A 23779-nucleotide genomic window follows, 5' to 3' on the forward strand; every position below is an offset into this window, starting at 1 on the left:
AATTGACCCTATTATTATCATAATACATAATCAGCTCTCTTCTAGTTAATACATAATCAACACTTAGCCAAAATATTGAAAGCAGATGAGGAGAAGGAGGAAAATAAGAGAAGTGAGATGTTAGAGAAGTTATTATCCTCAGCTATCTGGTGAGTACTATTTTCTTATGTATGAATACTGCTTTCCTTCTAAATGGGATTTTTAAAAGTATTTTCCAGGAGGACACATGAGGAGAGATTTATTAAAAAATAGAAAGCAAAGGTGAAATGATTGACGCAGAACCTATATGTCAGTACTGCAATTGCACATTGAGGAGACAGTACGTACAAGATTAATAATTTATTCAATAAAATCAGGAATGATTTTCTAATATTTAAGTTTCCTATTTTACAACAATCTTCTCCTCAAGTATTACAATTTTCATTCATATTCTTGTAAAACTTTCAATCCTATTTTGTGCTAAAGTACGACTAATAATGTATTTATAGTGGAAATAGTTCCAAAGAAGTTATGCAGGTTAATTATTATGACTAAGTATTTCATAAATGGCAGGCTTTCTTCCAACCTTGACTACTGCTCATAGTGCCCTCCAGTAATTGTGATAACTGATTTTTTAAGTGCCCATAAATTTCTTGAATGTTTACTAAAAGGTGTCTGCTGCTCCAATCATTGCAAATGGTTGAGGTAGAGTCCATATGTGGTGGTGTATATTATTCCCAGAGGCATACCCCACCCACTGCCAGACACACTTTTCCATATCAAGTTCCTGGAATAAGAAAAAGAAGAAAGAGCGGAGTAAGTTATGGCACTACTTTCATCACATGTCCCTGGAACTAAGGTTCAATTCTGGACCTGGTTGAGAAGAGAAACTAAGATTTACATCAACGTTGAGTTTAGCATTGTAAACATAGATTATTATAATTGAACAAGAAAAGATGTGGAATCTATCAAAAATGTTATTAATCAATAAAAAGTTGAGATTCCACCAAGCATAATTAAGCACAATGATTGGAGAAATTATTTCTTCTTTATTCGTCATTATATTGAAACTGTTCAAAATAGTTATCTTAGTACGAGCTTAACCATTAAATTATGATTTGTTCAGAGATTAGATGAGAATAGTGTTAAATCCATTACACTATTTTAAATCTTTCATTTTGCCTTACAAGAAACTTTTATATTTAATCATGTGCAGAGATGACTACTATATTTAATGATTATGTCAGGAGCTATAGGCACCTTGCATACACTATCTTTCAGCAATTTCAAAGAATCCCATCAAGCAGTTTTTATTATCCCCACATTATAGGTAAAAAAAAAACTGAGACACAGAACACACTAGTAACATTCAAGATTATATAACTAACATGTTACTCATGAAGTTTGGCATTATAATTATTGTTTGTCTAAAATGTCAGTCAAGTTGTCTCTCTGTTCACTTCAAAAATTTAAAGATATTCTTATGTCCCTGAGAAAAGTCACCCACTTGACTAAAGAAGATAGAATAAATTATTTCTTTTTCTGGTACTTCTACACAATGTAATTTGCAAAGTGGAAAAACACTTTCTGAAATTTTGGTTCAGGGACAAAAGTTTAGCTTTATCCAACCATTTCATATTTCCAATATGGAAATTTCATCTTAAAGAATCCTATCACAATAAAAATACTTCACATGAAAGTGGTTGTTATTAAGAAAAAAAAATGATGTTTAACCAATAGTACAAAGATGACTGTATTTCCATTATGATGAAGTGATAATTCAAACACAAAAATTTGTCTCAACTGCTCCATCTGATCTGCATTTAATGGCTCTTAAAAAGATTATGTTCTTACCAGAAGTAAAAGGAAGGAAGAAATAGAGACAGATAGACAATATTTTACATGCAAAAATAATCACACAGTATACATACTTTGGTCAGTTTATATATATTTTATATTACTGATATGTATAATACAGTATAATAATATATATTTAAGTGAGAAATTGTGGCCATCGATATAAACAGTAAAATGAGATTTAAATTTATTGTTTAACATGGTATCAGATAGCTTTCCTTAGAGATAGAAATATTCCCCTAAAAATTGACCCATAATTTTATGTGGGAATTTTATGGACTTACTTTGCAGACTTAGATTATATAAAATACATACATATAATAATGTTTTATTTTCTTTCTTGAATAATAACAATGATGTCTTATTGGTGTTAATGAAGTATTTACTTTAGAAAAAAAGAATTTCTACTACATCAAATTTTGTTTAGGTTTCACTTATTCGGCATTAAGAGTAATATTACTATCAATTTATGCTACACTTTTCAGAAATTTATTTCTGACTAGGCTCTGTATAGCAGGCTATTGAGAATAAAATTTTTGAAGGTTTGAAGGCAATGTGTATTGAATAACTATAAATAGTGACTATTCCAAAAATTGTCATTTCAAAGTTAACTGTAAGAAATGACTCTCAGCTCACAGCCTAGTGAAGAGCAGGGTGTACAAAACTGTAAATTTTAAACATTGATTAACCAAACATTATAACACTTATGTGAATTATAGCACTGGGGAAGAGACAGCGAGAAAGAGAGAGAAAGACAGAGAGAGTGTGTGTCTGTGTGTAAGGCTGAGAGGAAATCAGTACAGGTATTTTTACTCTTTACCTATCCAAATACATCTTCATCTTGTTCTGTGCCTTGGTAAAATGGTTCTCACACTATTTTTTCTCAGGTGCTCTTACTTCTTAAATAATATTCAGTACCCCAAAGACTTTTTAAATGTGAATACTATTTACTAATATCTACTAAAGTTAAAGCTGAGAAAACTTAAAAATAATGATCTTTGCTATTGAATAGCACTGTGATGAACATGAGTCTGTGTGTCTTTATGGTAGAACAATTGATTTTCTTTTGAATATATACCCAGTAATGGGGTTGCATTGAATGGGGATTCTGTTTTAAGCTCTTTGAGAAATCTCCAAACTGCTTTCCACTGTGGAAATGACATTCCCACCAACAGTGTATAAACCTTTCCTTTTCTCTGCAACCTCAACAGCATCTATTGTTTTTTGAATAGTTAATAATTGCCATTCTGACTGGTGTGAGGTGATATCTCATTGTGGCTTTGATTTGCATTTCTCTTATGATTAGTGATGGCACCTATCAGAGGTGGACTGGATAAAGACAATGTGGTACATGTACACCATGGAGCACTACACATCCATAAAGAAGAACAAAGTCAGCCAGGCGCAGTGGCTCACACTTGTAATCCCAGCACTTTGGGAGGCTGAGGCAGGCAGATTACGTGCAGTCAGGAGTTCAAGACCGGCCTTGCCAACATGGTAAAACCCTATCTCTACTAAAAATAAAAAAAATTAGCTGAGCATGGTGGCTCATGGCTGTAATCCCAGCCACTTGGGAGGCTGAGGCAGGAGAATCGCTTGAACTTGGGCAGCAGAGATTGCAGTGAGCCAAGATTGTGCCGCTGCACTCCTGCCTGGGCAACAGAGTGACTCTGTCTCAAAAAAAAAGAAAAGACTTTGTGGTAACATGAATGTTACTAATGTTACTTTGTAGTAATACAAATGCAGCTAGAGGCGTTATCCTAAGCAAATTTAACACAGGAACAGAAAACCAAATACCGCATGTTCTCACTTATAAGTGGGAGTGAAACATAAGGTACTCATAGACATAAAGATGGCAACAATAGGCACTGGGAACTACTAGACAGGGGAAGAAGGGAGGGAATCAAAGGCTTTTAAGCTGCGTATTGGTTACTATGCTCGGTACCTGGGTAATAGGATGATTAATACGCTAAATCTCAGCATCCCACAACATACCCATGTAACAAACCTACACAGGTACCCCTTGAATCTAAAATAAAAGCTGAAAAATAAGTAAATAAGCAATAATAATATAATTCTTCACTGGCATTATGAAAGACAGAAAAACTTTGTCTTCACATCTCAGATTTCAGGTTGTATGTACCATTCCATGAACAATGTGGACTGCAACACTTAATACAATTTCGTTATAGACTTCCATTTATTTTCTTCTGAATTTTCAGACTTTCTTCAGGCTCAGGGCAAACTTAGGGGCTGCCCTTCAGAGTCATCTCAGTAGCATCCTTGAAAGAATCAGGGAAGAAAGTGCAGAAATCAGATGACAGAAGGAAGCTGTGGCTACCGCAAGTTGAAAAGCATGTGGTTCCACTTTGGGGGCTTTGAATTCCAAGGCTCCCAAACACCACAGACCAGCAAGATCTCACGAATGGGATCCCACCCTTAAGTCAGTTTTCAACTGGAGGGCTGCTTGTGGAGAAGACAATTTCATTTATCCTAAGAATGACACATATGAGTAAAGGTAATATATCAACCACACTCAGGAGCTTTCTGCAAACCTGTAACATGGATAGATGTCTAAGATGCTCAGACCACTCAGGACAGACCCATTGCCTTACAGTCAAGGTAGGACAATGTACCTACACAAAATGACCATCCTGGTAGCCTGACTATCTGTACTAGTGCAAAGACAGCACACTCAAGACTTGCAGAGATGACACACACTGGGGAGCAGAGTGGCTGGGACACAGGCACTGACTTCATTTATTTATTCATCAGAGAATCTTTTTTATGCACAGCGTCCAACCTGAAAGATAGAGTCGCACAGATATACCAACCACACAGCTGACTGAAGCTAAAGGGTCAGAACTTAAAATTTCCCCTTTTCTCACAAGTTTGATGGTTTGGAAGGCATCACGCATCCAGTAAATTATACACATCTTAACGATACAGCTACGAAAGATGGATACTCCAGTGTTGTCCACATTGGTATGAAGACACAGCTGATTTTTATCACCCCAGAAAGTTTGCCTGCCCCACCCCAATGTTGCACAAGGAGCAGCCATGTTTCGATTTCGTATTTTAGCATAGATTTGGTTGCCCATTCTAGAACCTCACTGAAATTAAATGATACAGTACATAAAAAGTAATGAAATGATTACATATTAACATAAATAAGTTTAGTTACACATTAACATAAATAAGTTTAGTTTTTGAAAATACACATTTGAAAAATAATTATAATTTTCAAAACAAAGAGATACAAAAATAATACTAAAAAGTGTGACCTTGTTTTACACTTTGGCAATTCTTTTTCCTGTCTGGCTTAATTGAAAAAAGCTGAATTCTCACATTTGCTTCTGCTATCAATCTGTTGTGCAATTCAAGTTAGTGTGTATTGGTAAAGCAGACCTCTGGAAAAGAAGCCTTAATATCTAGTTTTGCTAATTTATTGTGGTGCGAATATTTATTCATGCCCGTTCAAAGCTATTAATGTGAAGTCACTGAAAGTGGACTTTAGAAAAGATGTATACCCACTTAGATAATTTTTTCATATCTGTCTCTCTGTTCATTAACTATCTCTTCATTTGTGTCTTCTGATTTAATTCTTTACACTGAATTCTTATCTGAAAAATGATATGCATGCATTTTAAGATATTCTATTCTAATCTTTTCTTCAGATCTGTTCATTGTTAATGGTGTTGTTATTATTTTAGTTTAATTAAATGCATTTTTAAGCTGTGTTTCACTACCTAAAATATGGGAAAGTTCATTTCCTACATTATTACCGAAAATTGTAAAATCTGAATTTTTGAGGCAGGGCAGGAGATCTGTTTGCCCCCTTTTGTATTTACTTTTTCACTCACAGGACCTCGATTTTTTGTGTTTTTGCTGAATTTGTCTGCTATTTTATCTTTCATTAGGTGAAATGTATGTGTAGATTGAGATTATTTGAGATCCGGAATGAAGATGCTTCCTATAGAGATGTTTGCTTATTTTAGGTGACTGATAAGATTTGATTCTGTGTCCTCACCCAAATCTTAACTTGTAGCTCCCATAATTTTTATGTGTTGTGGGAGGGACCTGGTGGGAGATGATTGAATCATGAGGTGGATCTTTCCTGTGCTGTTCTTCTGATAGTGAATGGGACTCACAAGATCTGATGGTTTTCAAAATGGGGAGTCTCCCTGCACAAACTCTCTTTTTGCCTGCCACCATCCACATAAGATGTTGTGTTCCTCCTTGCCTTCTGCCATGATTGTGAGTCCTCCCCAACCACGTGGAACTATAACTCCAATTAAACTTCTTTCTTTTGTAAATTATCCAGTCTTGGGTATGTCTTTATTGGCAATGTGAAAACGGACTAATACAGTGACCAAAGACACTACTAACTTAGGAATACCTTAAATTAAATAGATATGTTTCTTATTACCGCCAGTGTGAAATTAGATGCAAATCCTTATGAGGGTTGCTTATCCTTATTTGGTTCTTAGGGGACTAGGCAGTGATTATATTGCTAATTCACTATTAAAACTGAGGTAGCTGTCTCATCTTTATAAATGAAGAAATTGCTAATAGGCTGAATATTTTATGTTGATTCTAGGCTTAGTTTCATTTCCAAAATCAGGGAATCAGGCAAAAAATTATGTTAATTCCCCCAGTAGAAAACTAACTGTAGTATGCCTTCTATTTACTGGGTCAATGCCTTCAACTGATTTTGGCATGATAGTTCCCTCTGTGTGTGTGTGTGTGTGTGTGTGTGTGTGTGTGTGTGTGTGTGTGTAGTCCATATATGTTTTAGAGACCTGAAAATATTAATTACTAATTTTAGTATTCAGGAAAAAAGTATACACAGTGGTCCTGGAGCTTCTTGTAGCACCAGAAGGTAGTAAGGAATTGCTAAAAACACACAAAAGGCATATATTATCAATCTGATGGTTTTGATACAGGGTGAGTGAGCCCCCAAACAGGGGCTTAGCCTGGAAGGGTTTTTGGCTTTACCCAGGAAAGCATTGAATGGTGAGCTGGTATGTTAGACAGAAATTGTTATTGAAGTAGCAATGTGCAGCAGGTGTAGAAGTATTGCTTTTTGCACAGTGGAGCTACCCAATGGCAGTGTGCCCAGAGTAGCAGCTCAGAAGCAGTTCTGTGGTCATATTTATACCCACTTTTAATTATATGCAAATTAAGAGGCAGATTATGCAGAAATTTTTAGAAAGAGGATGGTAAGGTTGTTGTTATGGAAAGGTGTGGTAACGTATGAGTGTTGCAATAGGCATGGTAAACTGTCATGACACACTGGTGGGAGTGTCTTACGGAAAAGTGCTTACACCCTATCCCTGTTTTAGCCAGTCCTCAATTTGGTCTGGTGTCCAAGCCCTACATGCAGAGTCAAGTCCTGCCTCCTACCTCAGTTTTATTGATGTGAAAAGTAGACTTCTCTCCTTGATCACATACTAGTCTTTCAAAAGAAGGCCCTATATGCAGCTCAGTTTTAAAAAATAGTAGTGATGTCCTGAAGAGTAGCTTATCCATATAAATGTTTTTGGAATTTTTCTATGTATGTTTGTCTCTCTGCTCCACTTTTTATTCCTTCAATCATTTATTAAAATAAGTGTGGAATCATGGATATTTATTTTTATTTATTAGTATTGTTATAATCCAATACTAATTCATTTTCTGCCTCAATTTTTTCCAGCTTTTGCCATTGGGAACTCTTTTAGTCAGCTCTGTTTCGCTATGACACAGAGACCTACCATTGTGCTTCTGAGTTTTTAGCAATTCCTTACTACATTTGGCATTACAAGGAGCTCCAGCACCACCTTGTATACATTTTTTCTGAATACTAGAATTAGTATTTTCCAAAGAACTCCTAGTTCCCTCAGTTGGGAAATGATATTAGAAGTCAAGATTTGAGTGCTAGAAATATTCATTGCTAGTACAGTGTCATTGCCTTTAGGCCCTCTCGGCTGACAGAGCAAGCAAAGTATATTACATATATCTATATGAGTGTGTGTGTATATACATACACATGTATATATCCATGTCCTTATATACGTATCTCTCCATTCATCTGTCTATATATATGTATATTAAGCTAAACATAAATTAATATTGTTGCCTCAAATACTATTCCATTACCAGCTACACCATTAAAGCCTTCTTCAGTTTGCCTATACCCTCCCACTCCAAATGGAAAACACTGCCTGCCAGAATATGCCATGTATTTACTTAGTTACTGAAATCCAATATAAACATATTGTGGCATGCAAATTGCCAAACCATAGCCAACACTCATATTCTGAAGACTTGAAAATATTATCATCCTGCATTATTTGTCATTTAGAGCTATACTATAATTAATTTATATAACATAAGTATTTTTGCTGACCCCTTTAAGCATGTTTAATAAAATACTCTAAAACATTTGGACTGAGGAAACAATGTTACCAAGTAGAGTACAGCGCTTGTGAATGGTTTTTGTAGCCTTTAGTCCCTAGCCTTCTTCTTTGTAAGAAACTGCTGAACTGTCTTCCCAAGTGGCATGCCCACTTTTTAAGTTTAATTTTATTATTTGCATTCCCACTAGCAATAAATGAAAGTTTGTGTTTCTCTGAATCCTTGGCAGCATTTGGTATTGTCAGTAATTTGGATTTTTGACATTCTAATAGGTGGCCAGTGGTATCTCATTGTTGTTTGAACTTGGTGAAAAAATGGTGTTGAACACCTTTCCATATGCTTCTATATCATCTGTTTATGTTCTTTGGTAAGATTTCTGTTAAGATTCTTTTGCCACTTATTAATTAAGCTGCTTGTTTCTTATTATATAGGTTTTAGTCATTATTTGTGTATTTCATTTGGAAGTCTTATATAATATGCATTTTGTAAATATTTTATCCCAATCTATAGTTGTTTTAATTTTATTAACAGCATATTTGGAAGCAGAAGATTTTAATTTTAATGAAACCCAACTTCTCATTTTAATCATGCATCATGCTTTTAATATTGTCTAATAACTCATGAGCAAATCCAAGGTCACTTATACTTTTTCCATTTTATCTTGTAGAAATTTCATCGTATTGCATTTTACATTAAGGTCTATACTGTAGTTTGGATTGATTTTTGTGAAAGCTGAAAGGTTGATGTCTTTCTTCTTCTATATTTTTCTTCTCCTTTTTTTGCATATATATGTCCAATTGTTCCAGTAGTATTTGCTGAAATGTCTATGCTTTTTCCTTTGAATTGTCTTTAAAAGGTGATTATATTCGTGTCGATCTATTTTAGTGCTCTTCATTTGTTTCTTTTGATCTATTCGTCTTCTCATTTCCCAAATGTCACATTGACTTGCTTACTGCAGCTTTTGTAGTAAGTATTGAGGTTTGGGTTGGGTTATTCTTTTGAACATTCTTTAATATTGTTTTGGCTATTCAGGACCTTTGAATTCTGTATTAGTTTGTTAGTGCTGCCACAACAAAATACCAGAGATCTGGTTGCTTTAAAGAACATAAATTAATTTTCTCACAGTTCTGGATGTTAGAAATCCAGTATCAGGGTGTTAGCAGGTTTGATTTCCCTTGAGGCCTCTTTACTTGGTTTGTGGATGGGTATCTTCCTGCTGTGTCCTCACATGGCCTCTGTGCGTGCAAATTCTATCATCTTTTTATAAGAACATCAGTCCATTGAATTATGGCCCCAGTTTTATGACCTCCTTTAACCCTAATCACCTGTTTAAAGGCCCTATTTCCAAATACAGTCACATTAGGGGCAAGGACTTTTACAGGTAAATATAGAAGGAATACAATTCAGTCCATAAGAACTTTTTTTTTTTTTGTATAACTTTTTCCATCATTTAACTTTTTCTCTTTTGTCTTTAAATCCAAAAGTTTCTGTTATAGAAAACATTTACTTTGGTTTTGATTTTGTTTTCTTTTTTTTATTGCATTTTAGGTTTTGGGGTACATGTGAAGAACAAGCAAGATTGTAGCATAGGTGCACACATGGCAGAGTGATTTGCTGCCTTCCTGCCCATCACCTGTATCTGGCATTTCTCCCCATACTATTTCTCCCCAACTCCCCACCCCCACTGTCCCTCCCCTATTTCCCCCCGGCAGACCCCAGTGTGTGATGCTTCCCTCCCTGTGTCCATGTGTTCTCATTGTTCAACAGCAGCCTATGAGTGAGAACATTCGGTGTTTGTTTTTCTGTTCTTGTGTCAGTTTGCTGAGAATGATGGTTTCCAGATTCATCCATGTCCCTACAAAGGACACAAACTCATCGTTTTTGATGGCTGCATAATATTCCATCATGTATATGTGCCACATTTTCCCTGTCCAGTCTATCATTGATGGGCATTTGGGTGGGTTCCAGTCTTTGCTATTGTAAACTGTGCTGCAATGAACATTCGTGAGCATGTGCCCTTATAGTAGAATGATTTGTAATCCTTCGGATATATATCCAGTAATGGGATTCTGTTTATGTGGTGAATTATGTTTATAGACTTGCATATGTTGAACCAGCCTTGCATCCCTGGGATGAATCCTACTTGATCATGGTGGATAACCTTTTTGATGTGCTGTTGCAATCGGTTTGCTAGTATTTTATTGAAGATTTTTGCATCTATGTTCATCATGGATATTGGCCTGAAGTTTTCTTTTCTTGCTGAGTCTCTGCCCAACATCATCCTGATACCAAAACAACTTTTTATATAAACTTTAAAATCCATGTATTGATACTCAGATACTCACAAAATAACTTGCTGGGATTTTTACTGAAACTGAAAGAACTGAACTCTTAATATTAAAACTTTCTAGTCAATAACATGAGACATTATTCCATATTTGGATCCTTTTTAATTTCTTTCACTAGAGTTCTATATTCATATAGATCCTGTGTACATATATATTATATATATGTATTTATAATATGTATATATATATTATATATGTATATAATGTGTGTGTGTGTGTATATATATATATATATATACCTATGTATTTCTTTTTAAAAAATTCCAAATTTTAATTATCCAGGCTTTAGATATAGATATAGATATAGATTCTTTATATATATATTTTTCTTGGTTGCTTTTTATTGCAGAAACCATATAGTTGGGTCTTGTAAGTAGCTGTGTCTTGTGTGTTTGTGTGTATACGTTATCAACTATAACAGGTTCTGTCTATAGACCATTCCCATTTAAAGTTTTATTTACATAGTTGGATTAACATCTACCATTTCTGTTACTATCTGTTATTATTTTTTATTCACTGTGCCTATTCTTTTTCTTTTTGTTTTTGGTGTTTCCTTATTTTTCGCTGATCTGATTTTAAATGAACATTTTATGTGATGTCAGTGTATCTCCTCCATTAGCATATTAACTTTATTTTAATAAAAATATTGATGCCTAGATATATTTACAATTTTCCAAGATATATTTACAATCACTCTAATGCCATCTTAAACTGACATTATTCTGCATCACCTGTAGTAAAGTTACTTAGAGTATTCCCAATTTCTCCTTCCCACTGCCGTCATTCATTTTGCTGACCTGCATGCAATATCACCCAATATGTTGTTGGCATTATTATTTAAAGCTAACAGTTATTTTACATTGTTTATAATAAAAATGTAATATTTTACCTTTACTTTTGCACATCATTTTAATTTATTTTTTAATGTTGTGGTCAGAGCACTTAACATGAGATCTACCCACTAAAAAACAGCATAATAGCACAATCCTCTCAGCTTAAATACAACTACATCCTAAGAAGTATAAACAACTTGCTGTTCCCACCATTATATCAGAAAATCTTTCTTGCTTTATACCTTAGTATTCATATTTTTCTTGTGAATTTGCATCTATCTCAAAAATGTATAGTGTATTTTTCACTGTGAAACACTAGGTTATCTGCATCCCAAGTAAGAACCATGCACTATCGTCTTTAAAAGTGTTCTGCTTCTAGGATAGTTTAAAAGAATAAAGTGGGCTTATTTGTTTGTCTTTTTGGTTCTAGTTGCTGAAATTTAAGTATAAAATCATTGCCAAATAAAATAAACTAGCTTATAATTATGAAATGCATGAGGTATTTTGTTGTTGTTGTTAATTCAATGTATCTGTTTCTTTGGCATTTTTTTTTCCTGGAAAACAAAAAGGAGCTGTTAAAAGCATATGTATATTAGATATATTTAGCTCACTGCAATAATAAGACATCCAGTAAGGTTAATAATTAAAAAATTGATGTAAAATAACTTATATTATGACTTAAAATTTTTATGTGGGTACATTATGCCTAAACTAAAATAAAGTTGTATTAAATTTTGATCATTACATTGTTTGAATTGGTACAAATCATGACAATTCTCTTGTTTGTTTGTTTGTTTTTTCCTACCTATTTAATGCAAAACATTTTTGTGTGGGTCTACTTGAAACAGTGAACATATTTAGATATCATTTTGTTTACTTATTTTCTCTGCTCTTCCACATAGAGATTATCCACTTAAGAACTAAAATACATTCATGTGTGTGATTATACATGTGCTTTCTTGTCCATTAGATTATAAGCCACAATGGCAGAATCTCTCTGTATTCTCTTGTCTTGTAAATGTGTTCAGAAACTGAAAAAAAGAATAATAATAACCACATAAATTATTCAAATAACTAAATTTGATGGAGTTTTGAAAAAAATTACCGAAGCGCTGAAGTTTGTTTTATTTTGTTTTGTTTTAGAACAGGTCTTTGTCTTGCTCATTTTAACTTCCTTTTATGATGCTTAGCATAGTGTCATTGAGAGTAGGTTTCAAGCAATAACACCAAAGCACATGGACAAGTGAAAAAGATATATATTGTTTTTCAAATTAGAGTTAGATAAAAATGAACTGTCACTAGCCATTCTCTTCATATTTCAAATTTCTATCTTAAAGGTATTATAAAAACTAAAAAATATGTAAAAAAAGTCAGTTGTTTCTATTATTTGCTTTTTATGTTCTCAGTGGGAAATTTTAGCAATTAATCTGACTTCCTAGACACAAATTCACATATTTCTAAAAAAGAAGGAATCTGACCCTTTAATGATTATCATGTCTCTTTCCAACTTTAAAACATTATGATTCTTAAGTCCATTGGTTATGTATGTGTTCTGACTGTATTCTCATTACTTGATTTTAAAATCCTTTATATAATTAGCAATTTTGCTTAATGAAACAGAGATGAGTTAAAGAAAGGAAATGTACTCTACCTTTTTACCCTTGAGAAACACATTAAAGTGCTGAGATTTATGCTTTTAAAAAGTGCTGTTACATTTAAATAGTTATCACAATTTAGATCTTAGGGATATGAGTGCCACATCAAGTGGGAATCTGTAAACTGTGGAAATAATTTCGTGTCTTTATTTTAGGTTTTTTTGAAAGGATTATAATAAAAGTGTTTCCCCGTCTTAACCTTTTATTACTAAAATCCGGGTGTATTTCCTGTTTAGTCTCAGAAAATGGGACATAAATCACTCTCCTTGGCATTTTGCATGGTCTGCCATGCAGGCAGCCAACTTTTACAGATGTCCTTCCTGGCTTCAAAAAGCAGAAGCCTGCAGGTAGCAGAAAATGCCAGGTTTCTTCTCACGCCTGAGGAAGTTCTGTTTGCCGTAGAAGAAACCTGTGTGCTGTGATGAATGCCACTGTGCCGAGTCAGCATGGCGGGCAGTTTAACTCCATGACCTTCCGCAGGTAGACAGCCTCCCTCCTAGATTGTCTTTGACACAACCTATAACATCGAATGACAACACTGCTCTTGCAAGGGGGCTCTGTATTCATTTTGCTGTGAGACAACGGCTGCTCATCGTACAGTTCGGGTGCCTCACATTAAACCAGATTATTTCTTATACCTTATTCCTGTTTTCATTAGTTCTATATACATAAAATCTTCATTTATGAGAGCCTTCACTGGATTACTCTTGCTCACATTACATCTCAAGTGAGTCACGCCCTAGGACCTAGTTTCTAGAATCAGTTTATGAAAAGATAGTAAGTGTTGTCATTACATTTTCTGTCTTCATAGCCAATAGAATAACTCCTGATTCCATGACTGTGGCTGTTTCTTAGTTATTTAGAAAAAGTGAATCTGGTTTCATTCAAGTGTCAACAATTGATATGCAGAAAGAAAGAAGACAAACCACACTTGAAGGAAGTTGATGAGTAAAAGTTTGCTGGCTGGGCGTGGTGGCTCACACCTGTAATCCCAGCACTTTGGGAAGACGAGGTGGGCAGATCGCCTGAGCTCACGAGTTAGAGAGCAGCCTGGCCATTGTGATACCCCGTCTCTACTAAAAATACAAAAATTAGCCAGGTGTGGTGGCAGGTGCCTGTAATGCCAGTTGCTTGGGAGGCTGAGGCAAGAGAATCACTTGAACCCAAGAGGCGGAGGTTGCAGTGAGCCAAGATTATGCCACTGCACTCCAGCCTGGGCGACAAGAGTGAAACTCTATCTCAAACAAACAAACAAAGGTAGCTGCCGTAAATAAAAGTTTATCTTAACTTTTTCCACAGGAAGGAAATCTATCAATCTTCAAGGTAATTTTTTCCAGTTTTTTTTGTTTTGCCTCCCTTTCTGCTGTTTGTAATGGTTCAGAACACAATTATTTTAAAATCATAGCAGACTCTATGCATTTTAAAAAGTTTCAGAAACCAAGATATTAAATGAAAAATACTAGTATCTTTTTATTACTGACATATAACAAAGTGTAAATTTATATATGAAACATTAGTGTAAAAAAGGGAACTCTCTGGAAATTCATGTTGGAAATTCACTGTATTTGTATGTATTTTAGAATAACCATCCAGGAGCCATCACAATACCACACATGCTACATTCATTCAACTCATCTTCCTCCTTTCTTACGTTTTAGTTAGTGTGTGCCCAGTTCTCTTTTCTGTCATGTGCAAAACATGTTATTGCCTTTATATTAGGGAGGTAAAAAACTCTCTGTCTTATACTCTCAGATAAGATTTGAAAAACTACATTTGATGATCCAAATTCAAATGCTACTTATTTTTATAAAGAAAACATTATTGGACTAGAACCTTGCTCATTCATTTATAGATTGTCTCTGACTACTTTCACTCTACCATGGCCAAACTGGGAAGGTACAACAAATACTGCATGAGCTACAATGCTAAAAATAGTTCTGCTCTTTCACAGAAAAGTGCCAGTATCTGATCTAAGGTGCTGCCCTCTGTCACAAAGTAGCTGAATATTCTTGGTGAGACATTTAATATTTCTTGTTCTTCTAAAAATGAGGATGTTGGACTAGCTAGCCTCTACAGGGTGATGTGACACAGCAGCATGGACTCTTCCAAGTTTGCACAAGTTTGGTAAGCCTTCTACTCAGTTCTAACTGACGTTCTTCCACTTGTTTTCCTGGCTTTTCTCCAGTACGCTATGCAGCTTACATGTTACAATGTGCTTTATGTAATTTAGTTTAATTAGTTTAATATCATTTATGTTCTGTTTTTATCTAGGTATTTGAGATGTTTGGGAGGAAATATAGCTAAGCTGAAGCATGAAGGATAAATATAAATTTAGTAAGAAATGGTGCTTGGGAGAAAAGAAACAACATGAGCAGAGACTTTTGCCAGAAATAACATTTTCATTAATTCTACAGTGTTTTAGATTTTAAGGTGTCACACTATTTTATGAAATATTAGGAAAGATAAAATGCTATAATTCATTTGTAATATGATCTTGATTGCCAAATTGTGCTAGTTTCAGAATCTGAAAGGAAAAAGCTCATGTTGCTATTGATAAAAGGTAACAATATGGCACATTTGGAGAAGATTAATAGGATTACAGCACAAAGATTAAAATGATCTGTAATATGGGAAGAGTCAGGGAAGAGCTCAATTTACACAAAACCTGTGAGAGTTTTGGAGATTGTAGCAGAGAGATCTATGAGAAAATAAACAGAGGAACTGATTTCAGATGAGAGTGCATATACTTTCTTTATCCTAACAGAAAGGTCAGAATTGTCAGATGACGAGTTTAGATGCTGGTATGGGAGCATGGATGTGTAAAGAATGTCATGACTGGTAGCTACTGTTTTCTGTGTGAGGTATGATATAACAATGTAGTAAAATGGCTAAATAAAGCAGAGAAGATTTAAAATCTTTGTGGCACAGAGTAGGAAATCAGGCCATGTAAAATGTTTTGTTTTTTTTTTTCCCCATTTATTTATTTTATTGCATTTTAGGTTTTGGGGTACATGTGAAGAACATGCAAGATTGTTGCGTAGGTACGACTGAACCCAGTGTGTTGTGCTCCCCTCCCTGTGTCCGTGTACGTAAAATGTTTTATTAGGATGCCTGGAAAGTATTGTAATGTCTAGGCAAATTTGATCATGTGGGAATTTCTTGTGATATAGAACTGTGTGTTGAGTACCTGGTTGTTCAAAAATCTAACATAACTAGAATGAAAGCAGCCTCAGGCTTTTTTATATTTAAGGATGTTAAATGTGATGATTTCTACAGTTTTAAGAACAACACAATTTTATTACCAAGCAGTTCTAAATTCTAGAGACTAACCATTAAGGTCTTGGAAAGAGTGATTCAAAAAATGTATTCTGGGCTGGGTATGGTGGCTCATGTTTGTAATCCCAGCACTTTGGGAGGCCAAGGTGAGCAGATCATGAGGTCAGGAGATCGAGACCATCCTGGCTAACACGGTGAAATCCCATCTCTACTAAAAAAAATAAAAAATAAATTAGCTGGGCCTGGTAGTGCGTGTCTATAGACCCAGCTACTCAGGAGGCTGAGGCAGGAGAATCACTTGAACTCAGGAGACGGAGGTTGCAGTGAGTGAAGATTGTGCCACTGCACTCCAGCCTGGCAACAGAGTGAGATTCTGTCAAAAAGTGTATTCTGTTAGCAATAAGCCATCAATCAGCGCTAGAGATAATACAAATATATTTTAATAATAGAAAGGAAAGAAGGAAGGAAGGAAAGAAGGAAGACAGGAAGGAAGAAAGAAGGGAGTGTGGAAGGGAGGGAGGGAGGGAAAAGAAAAAAGGAAAAAAGAAAATATTTAATGGTGAAATATAGAGATAGAGAAGAATGGACTACCCTAAGGAAAGTGATCAGGATACTATGCACCCTCTTTAGCGAGGAGGTTTCTGTCTAGGGTCACTATGAGCTGACTTCACCACATTGCTACATACATCCACAAAGGAAGAACTGCAAGGTCTTTCATCTCAGTTATTGTCATGCTTCTCCCTTTCATGTTGGTTGCACCATCTAAGAGAAGATCTAAAAGGGATAGCTTTTGAGATAAGCTTGAGCAAAGAATAGGAACTGAATCCACCGTGAAAATGATGAGTTTTGGATAACTGACTTAATTATTTCAGAAAGATCATATACATCAAGGGCATCGCATACACCTGTCATTTTCCCCATTCCTATAGTAAATTCACCATTATAGCCTACTGGTATTATTGAATAAAGTATATCATAGGATGTAAAGAAGAGAAAAAGTTGTTTTTCCTGGTACCTTTTATGAGCTGGTGTCATAAGTTGGCACAGAGGCCTACTGACTCTGTTGTTCTGTTTGCACTTTCTTTTCCCCAGAGAGTGACAAAAAGATTAAGATAAATGAAGAGATTATTCTGCCACATATAATCTTTACTGTTTCTCGTGATTTTCACCCTTTACCACAGCTGTCATCTTAGGGTAGATTTCTTCTGTTAAAAGAAAAACTTTTAGAAAATTAAATGTATCAGAGTTACTTTGAGGAAAAAAAAAAAAAAAACTCATGAATTGGGCAGCACACTGAATCAGTAAAGGTTCAAAGAACTCCACTCATCAACCCAGACCCACATTACTTATACACAGAATAAGGAAGTAACATACAGAAATAGCCTGATTGGCTACAGCTCAATATTTGTCTTATTTGAACATATCTGAGCAGTTTGCAGCATGCAATTGCCTGAAAACTTGGCTGTTGTGATTGGCCAATCTTTGATGACTTGTTGGAAGAATATACTCTCAATTTAGCTTACAATTTGACTACATTTAAGTTAAATTATAGTTTGCTGAATACAGAGGCAGTTTTAGACCAAATTTATTTTAATGTAATAATTTCTTCCTTTTGATCAGCTTCTCAATTTTGAGACATTGACCAAAACCTTGGACTTTGACACTACTTTCTGTCATCATCATAATGAATGTATTTGGTAATAGCATGTAATTCACAATTACAATGTCAAATTAATTGAATAAGTCTATATGCTTTAGTTAAGTATTTGTTATTCTAACTCTAATGATGTGCAATAATGGCAGCACACAAGCATTTCAGGCTCTTGAGAGGATAAAACATATCAGGCGGACTATTAGGAGATCTGTAAATAAATACCAAGAAACTAAAGTACACTTCGTAACAAGAAGCTCCATATACCAAACTAAGCAAAATCAAAAAATTCAAAGTTCAGGCAATAAATAGAATTCAACCGTATTCAAGTCCAATCAGTCACAGTTTTTATTTGAGAATTAAGGATCATGGTTTGCTGTAAAATGGTCAGACTTAAAGAAGTTTTTGGTCAGGCGTGGTGGCTCATGCCTGTAATCCCAGCACTTTGGGAGGCCAAGGCAGGCAGATCACCTGAGGTTGGGAGTTCGAGACCAGCCTGACCAACATGGAGAAACCATCTCTACTAAAAATATAAAATTAGCCAGGCATGATTGCCTGTAATGTCAGCTATTCAGGAGGCTGAGGCTGGAGAACCAGTTGAATCCAGGAGGCGGAGATTGCAGTGAGCTGAGATTGTGCCATTGCACTCCAGCCTGGGCAACAAGAATGAACCTCTGTCTCAAAAAAAAAAAATTTTTCATTTTTGTAGTAAAGCTGGTAACGAAAGTCGTAGTAACATTGAAAGTCACTAAAAAGAAAGAAAAACATAAAAATGAGAAAACCTTAAAAGAGCCAAGCTTTCCATCCACCATTCAGAATGCCTGCAAACCAAAATTTAGCTGCTCCCACAAACACATTATGTGTTCCTTTCACCCGAGAATTTAAAAAATGTATTAAGTGATGCTGTCTAGAGAAACATCTTAAGCTTTCTGGAGTAGTAATATAAGGGAAAGATAAATGCAAAATTCAGTTTTGTTTAACACCTGACATGAGCCCACAACATGGTCAAAAAAGGGATCTGAATCTGCATAATATTCCAGTAAGTGTGTTTGTTGAACACAGTTGAACACTAGAACCTCTGGGTTCTAGTCTGTGAAAGATTTGGTTATCATCAGTTGGTAGGTCACAATGGGTTTCTTTCACCTGGTGAAAATATGATTTGTCATCATGCCTGAAAGCCTTGCACTGTTAATAAAAGGTTAATGAAAACATTAACCTTTTGGAGAGTGGCTTCTGCCTGTCTGAAACACTGGGAAGTCTCAATGGCCAGAAAATCCCAGATTTTCTCTAATTTATGAATTAACTTGAAGATCCATATTACTACTACCTCAATACTGCCAAGAGGTAGCCCCCAAGAGCCGCACTGGAATCTTTCCTTATTGGAAATTAACATCTTTACTTATTTTGAGGTTGATACTAATTTTGGTTATACACTGCTTCAACCTGTGATTATGGAATGTACTATGGGAACTTTCAGGAAAACCTATTCCAAAGGCAGGAATGAGCCAGGCCAAATACCAAGATCTCAAATAATGAAGAGGCAGAAGAGAGGCAACAGATTCTCTGAAGACCTGATATATGCCCTCAGAATTGGAGAAGAAGGCCAGCTGGTGGTGTTTGAACAGAGATTGTTTAAATTTGTTCATCCATACATCTACATAGCTCCTGAACAAGATTCAGTGGGAAACTTTTTTTTGGTTCTTTTATAGGACGTTGTAAGGGTGCATAGTCATATTTAGTGGAAAGAGACCTTACTGGATCTAATTCAGTGACAGCATTCAAGCAATGATTCAGACCCACATAGCTAATCCCCAAGTCTTGAATATTAGATGATTAGAAGTACAATATATTATAGTTTGCAGGCACTACTCGGATATGTTTTCTGTATTTGGTAATTATTAGGTTATTAACTGGAAATGCCATATACTATTTCTAGTGGTGGTAGGAAGGCAAGAAGCAGTCTCTAATTTGTTGTTAAAGCCTTCTACAGATTATAGTCCCAGAGATTTTTCTGTAAGAAAAGGGAAGTGATTAGGACAACAAGAAATAGGGATTAATGGGGGAAAAAAGATTTTCATGATGACAGAAAAGTCTTGATTCAGGATCTTGGGAAAGCTGTACTTGTCCAGTACGACATCTTCATTTTGGGGAAAAATTTTCTTAATCCGCTTTACCTGAAAGTCTCTAACAGGTGAACAGTTCCAGGAATATAGAAGGGTCTTTTGAGTTGAGACTTGTGAATCCAAGACTCCAGGTCCTAAACTTCTTTGAAAAACCCTGGAATGGTACCTTTCAATGGCGTTCAAGGCAGTCTTTCTCTGAGGTCATTTCTAAAAGACCCAATATCTGGATTCTAGCATGTGAAAGGTTTGGTTATCATCAGTTGGCAGGCCACAGTTGGTTTCTTTCACCTGGCAAAAATATGATTTGGCGTAATGCATGAAAGCCTTGCACTGTTGGGTCCCGCTGGAGTTTATGAGTGAGAGATACATAAGGTTCTATTATTATGCGGACAGCTTCTATTATTCTATTATCCAGTAACTATTTCATAGATGTCAATCTATGTTTTCCAGTGGGAGTAAATCTGATTGCCACCAAATAGTAATACCTTTGAACAAGTCAATCCAATTGATTCAGTTAGCTTTGCCTAATGCCATTGTGTTTGTAATGTCTTATTTAACTTTTTACAATTGTCCAGTGTAATTACTTATATCACTGACAACATCTCCAAAACCATCCTATAAGGATGTTTTCTAATAACCTTTTAGCTTCTGTTAAAACATCAAATTCCTGCACAGGAAACCTTCCTATGAATAGGAAAACACCCTGCATTGGAAAGGTGCATTGATGTTGGCAATTGAATGATACCCAACTGAAAGTATTCAAATAATCCCACCAATGCCAGAAATGTCACCTAAGATTTTTAACTGTCTTGCCAGAATTATGAGTTTGAAAAACCAAACCTGGTTATTGTAAATCATTTTGGCAATTTGGAAACAATCACTCCACCATTTTTTTTTCATGATTTGGATCATTTTATCTTTTCCATGATAGAGTGCAGAGCTTCCATAATAATGGAAGATTTAAGGACTCAAGAAGGACCAGGTGGCCATCCAGGCTCTACTTGAGTCCACATTAATATTAAATTTGCATCCTATTAAATACCAGTTTTGTTCCTCCAAGTGAGTAACTCCGTTTTTTAAATAGGTTATCAGAGGTTATTTGACTGGGATCAATCTTCAAATTGCACATCTTAACAATTTCAGTACTGGCCAACTTAGCATGCAAATCTACCAAATTATTTTCTTGGTATTTAATTAATTATTGTTCTGCTTAACATTGGGTTAGCAATTTTATAAACCAGCTTATTTCTTCAAGAGAGCTCTGAGAATTCTTGGTCAATGGTATGATCTTAAAGTTATTAGAAACCTGTACTTGTCAGATACTTTTCAGTATTCTCCCTGAAGACAAAGTGCTTTAGGAATCTTGTAGCTCAAGAAAGTACCTAAATAAACAAATAACTATTTATGAGTGATGAGACTTAAAAAGGTCAGGTTTGCTTAAAATCTGATGAGAATTCATTAAATGATAACACAATTGACAAAGAAATGTCATAATTTCTGTCATATAAAACATTTTAAGAAAATAACTAGAAATATTACTGATAGAATTATACCAGGACTATTACATTTTTAAAAATTTTATATAATTTTAAAAACCCATATTAATACCACATTCTTACAAATATAACTCAAAGAACATTTAGCATTCTATACTTATTATTTGATGATGCTTCCCATAACATAAAATAAAATATAATAAGCCCAATTAACATTTCTCTTTTTATAAAGAGATATTCTTTTGACATTTTCCAAGGGCCAATCTGAAAAAAGGTTTAAAATGTTTGATCAAAATAGTATCATAGGCCACTGTGAACAATAGTCATACACTTAACGAAAGTGATAAATTAAATACTTTAAATACAGAAAGTTACACAGTACACAAAAACCTCAGCTTTTTTGTTATTAATTAAAGAGGACTCAGTTTTTTTAAGTTATCAAAAACCTAATAAAGACAAGATTAAGCAAATAAAATTTTCTTGGTAAAACATAGAGTCTTTGTTTCATGGACTAATTACTTAAAAGAAGAAGAAGAAAAAAAAAAACTTCACAGTTTTCTATTAAAAGCAGATCAATGCTTCAAGAAAACCTTCTTGTTATGATGGAGAGGATCAGGTTCTAGTTTTTCACCAGTGTATTTCTTATATTAATGTTCAACTTTTAGAAAAAAAAACAATTTTTTTCATCTTAGTTACTTAGACTAGTTTGACTACACATAAAGTTTCTTTCATAGAATTCATCTTCCACAAACCCCCTACCACTTTCTTATCCACTGAGGTTTTTTCCTATGCTTTTTCTCTTCTAATTTTGGAACAACCAGTTCTTCTAATGAAGGACAAAAATTATTATTTTTAACATAACAAAACATCTTCATACTTGATAGCTTTTCCTTACTAAACACGCCTCTTACCTTCCATGTACATTTCCATACAGAGTTGTTTCTCTTATGATTTCTAATAATTTTAGTTACATACATTAAGTAGAATTTTTAACCCTTGTGACTTTAGCTTCCACTGAACCCCAGGAAACAAACAATTGTGAACAATCTATCACACCAGAAATCTGTCATTGGCATATCTATGAATCATAATTTCTAGAAGCATGAGCTTTCTCTTAGTAAATTTGTCAATATAGCACAGAAGATGTTTACTAAGAATCCCTAGTTTCTCTTTAACAAGAAATTGTGGAGGAGGCAAAATTTTAACTTGATCCTCTTAGGGTTTGGTTGCAGTTTTGGTGTTATCCTAGGCCCGAGAATGAAATTGTTGTTTGTACAGATTTCCCACAGCTTCAGTTTTCCATTCTTGATGATGAGAGTGTTAAAACCTTCTGGTACAGAAAGGGTAAGTTTTACATGAAAATTTTATCTTACTTAAAGCTATTTCACTTACTTATTTTTTTAAATTATGTTTGGATTGCTTTTAAAGATGAGATGTTAAATAGCTAGCCATCATGTGAAGTTATTTCTCTTACTGATAAATTTTGTAATGTAGAATGATCATCAGCTTTTTTTTTTCTTGTAAACCTAGGTTGAAAAGGTCTATATTATATTTCAGGCTGAAAACTCTGAAGATATGCCTGTTTTAGTCAAATCAATGATATTCTTGTTTATCCAAAATTATCCTAGTCATGTGAACTAGAAAAACATTTGGATTAGTCCTTATTTTCCTGAGGATGTATTTTATTAACATAAGCACTATCTTTTCTTAAGCAAATTAAATAGAGCTCTTTACCATTTAATCTGGCAATATCATAAGCAGATAGAAAAATATATACATATGTATCATGCATACAGACATACATAAACATATCAAAAGAAACAGATCTTATAGGTTTTATTTTAAAATTTTAGTCATTCTAACATTTTAGTCATGTGTCAGAGAGAATACAAGCTTGTTAATTTATTAAAGAATATCTGGATCACAGTAATATTTTTTTAAAGTACTTTTAATTTTTTTTTTAATTTTCCTGTAAGAAACCTTTTAAACAAGTAAATTTTGGTTAATTTAATATTTTAGACCCCTCTGTATACTAATTAAAGAATGCAGCCAAGTGCTTTGGTGATATTTTGGATCCTTTATTTTCTTTGGATCCTTTTCTTTGCAAGTGAACAATTTTATCTATATAAAAAAATTTCCCCATTGTAGTCACAATTCTAAGTTGT

At 34.5% G+C, this 23779-nt stretch overlaps 1 long non-coding RNA gene across 2 annotated transcripts in view; it reads left to right on the forward strand.

Annotated features, from left to right (window-relative positions):
- LOC116549465 overlaps positions 1–5012 on the forward strand; it is a 58219-nt gene extending 53207 nt beyond the window's left edge. Inside the window, exons 2-4 of one of the 2 annotated variants that reach the window (XR_004267893.1) lie at positions 68–149; positions 4059–4354; positions 4632–5012. This is a non-coding gene — a long non-coding RNA (uncharacterized LOC116549465). Of the gene's footprint in view, positions 1–67; positions 150–4058 lie in introns of both variants that reach the window. The other variant, XR_004267892.1, reaches the window with a different exon arrangement.
- Positions 5013–23779: the final 18767 nt, after the last annotated feature.

Source organism: Sapajus apella, unplaced genomic scaffold (assembly GCF_009761245.1).
Source record: "Sapajus apella isolate SASKATOON/1434 unplaced genomic scaffold, GSC_monkey_1.0 scaffold1, whole genome shotgun sequence".
NCBI classification, from domain to species: domain Eukaryota; kingdom Metazoa; phylum Chordata; class Mammalia; order Primates; family Cebidae; genus Sapajus; species Sapajus apella.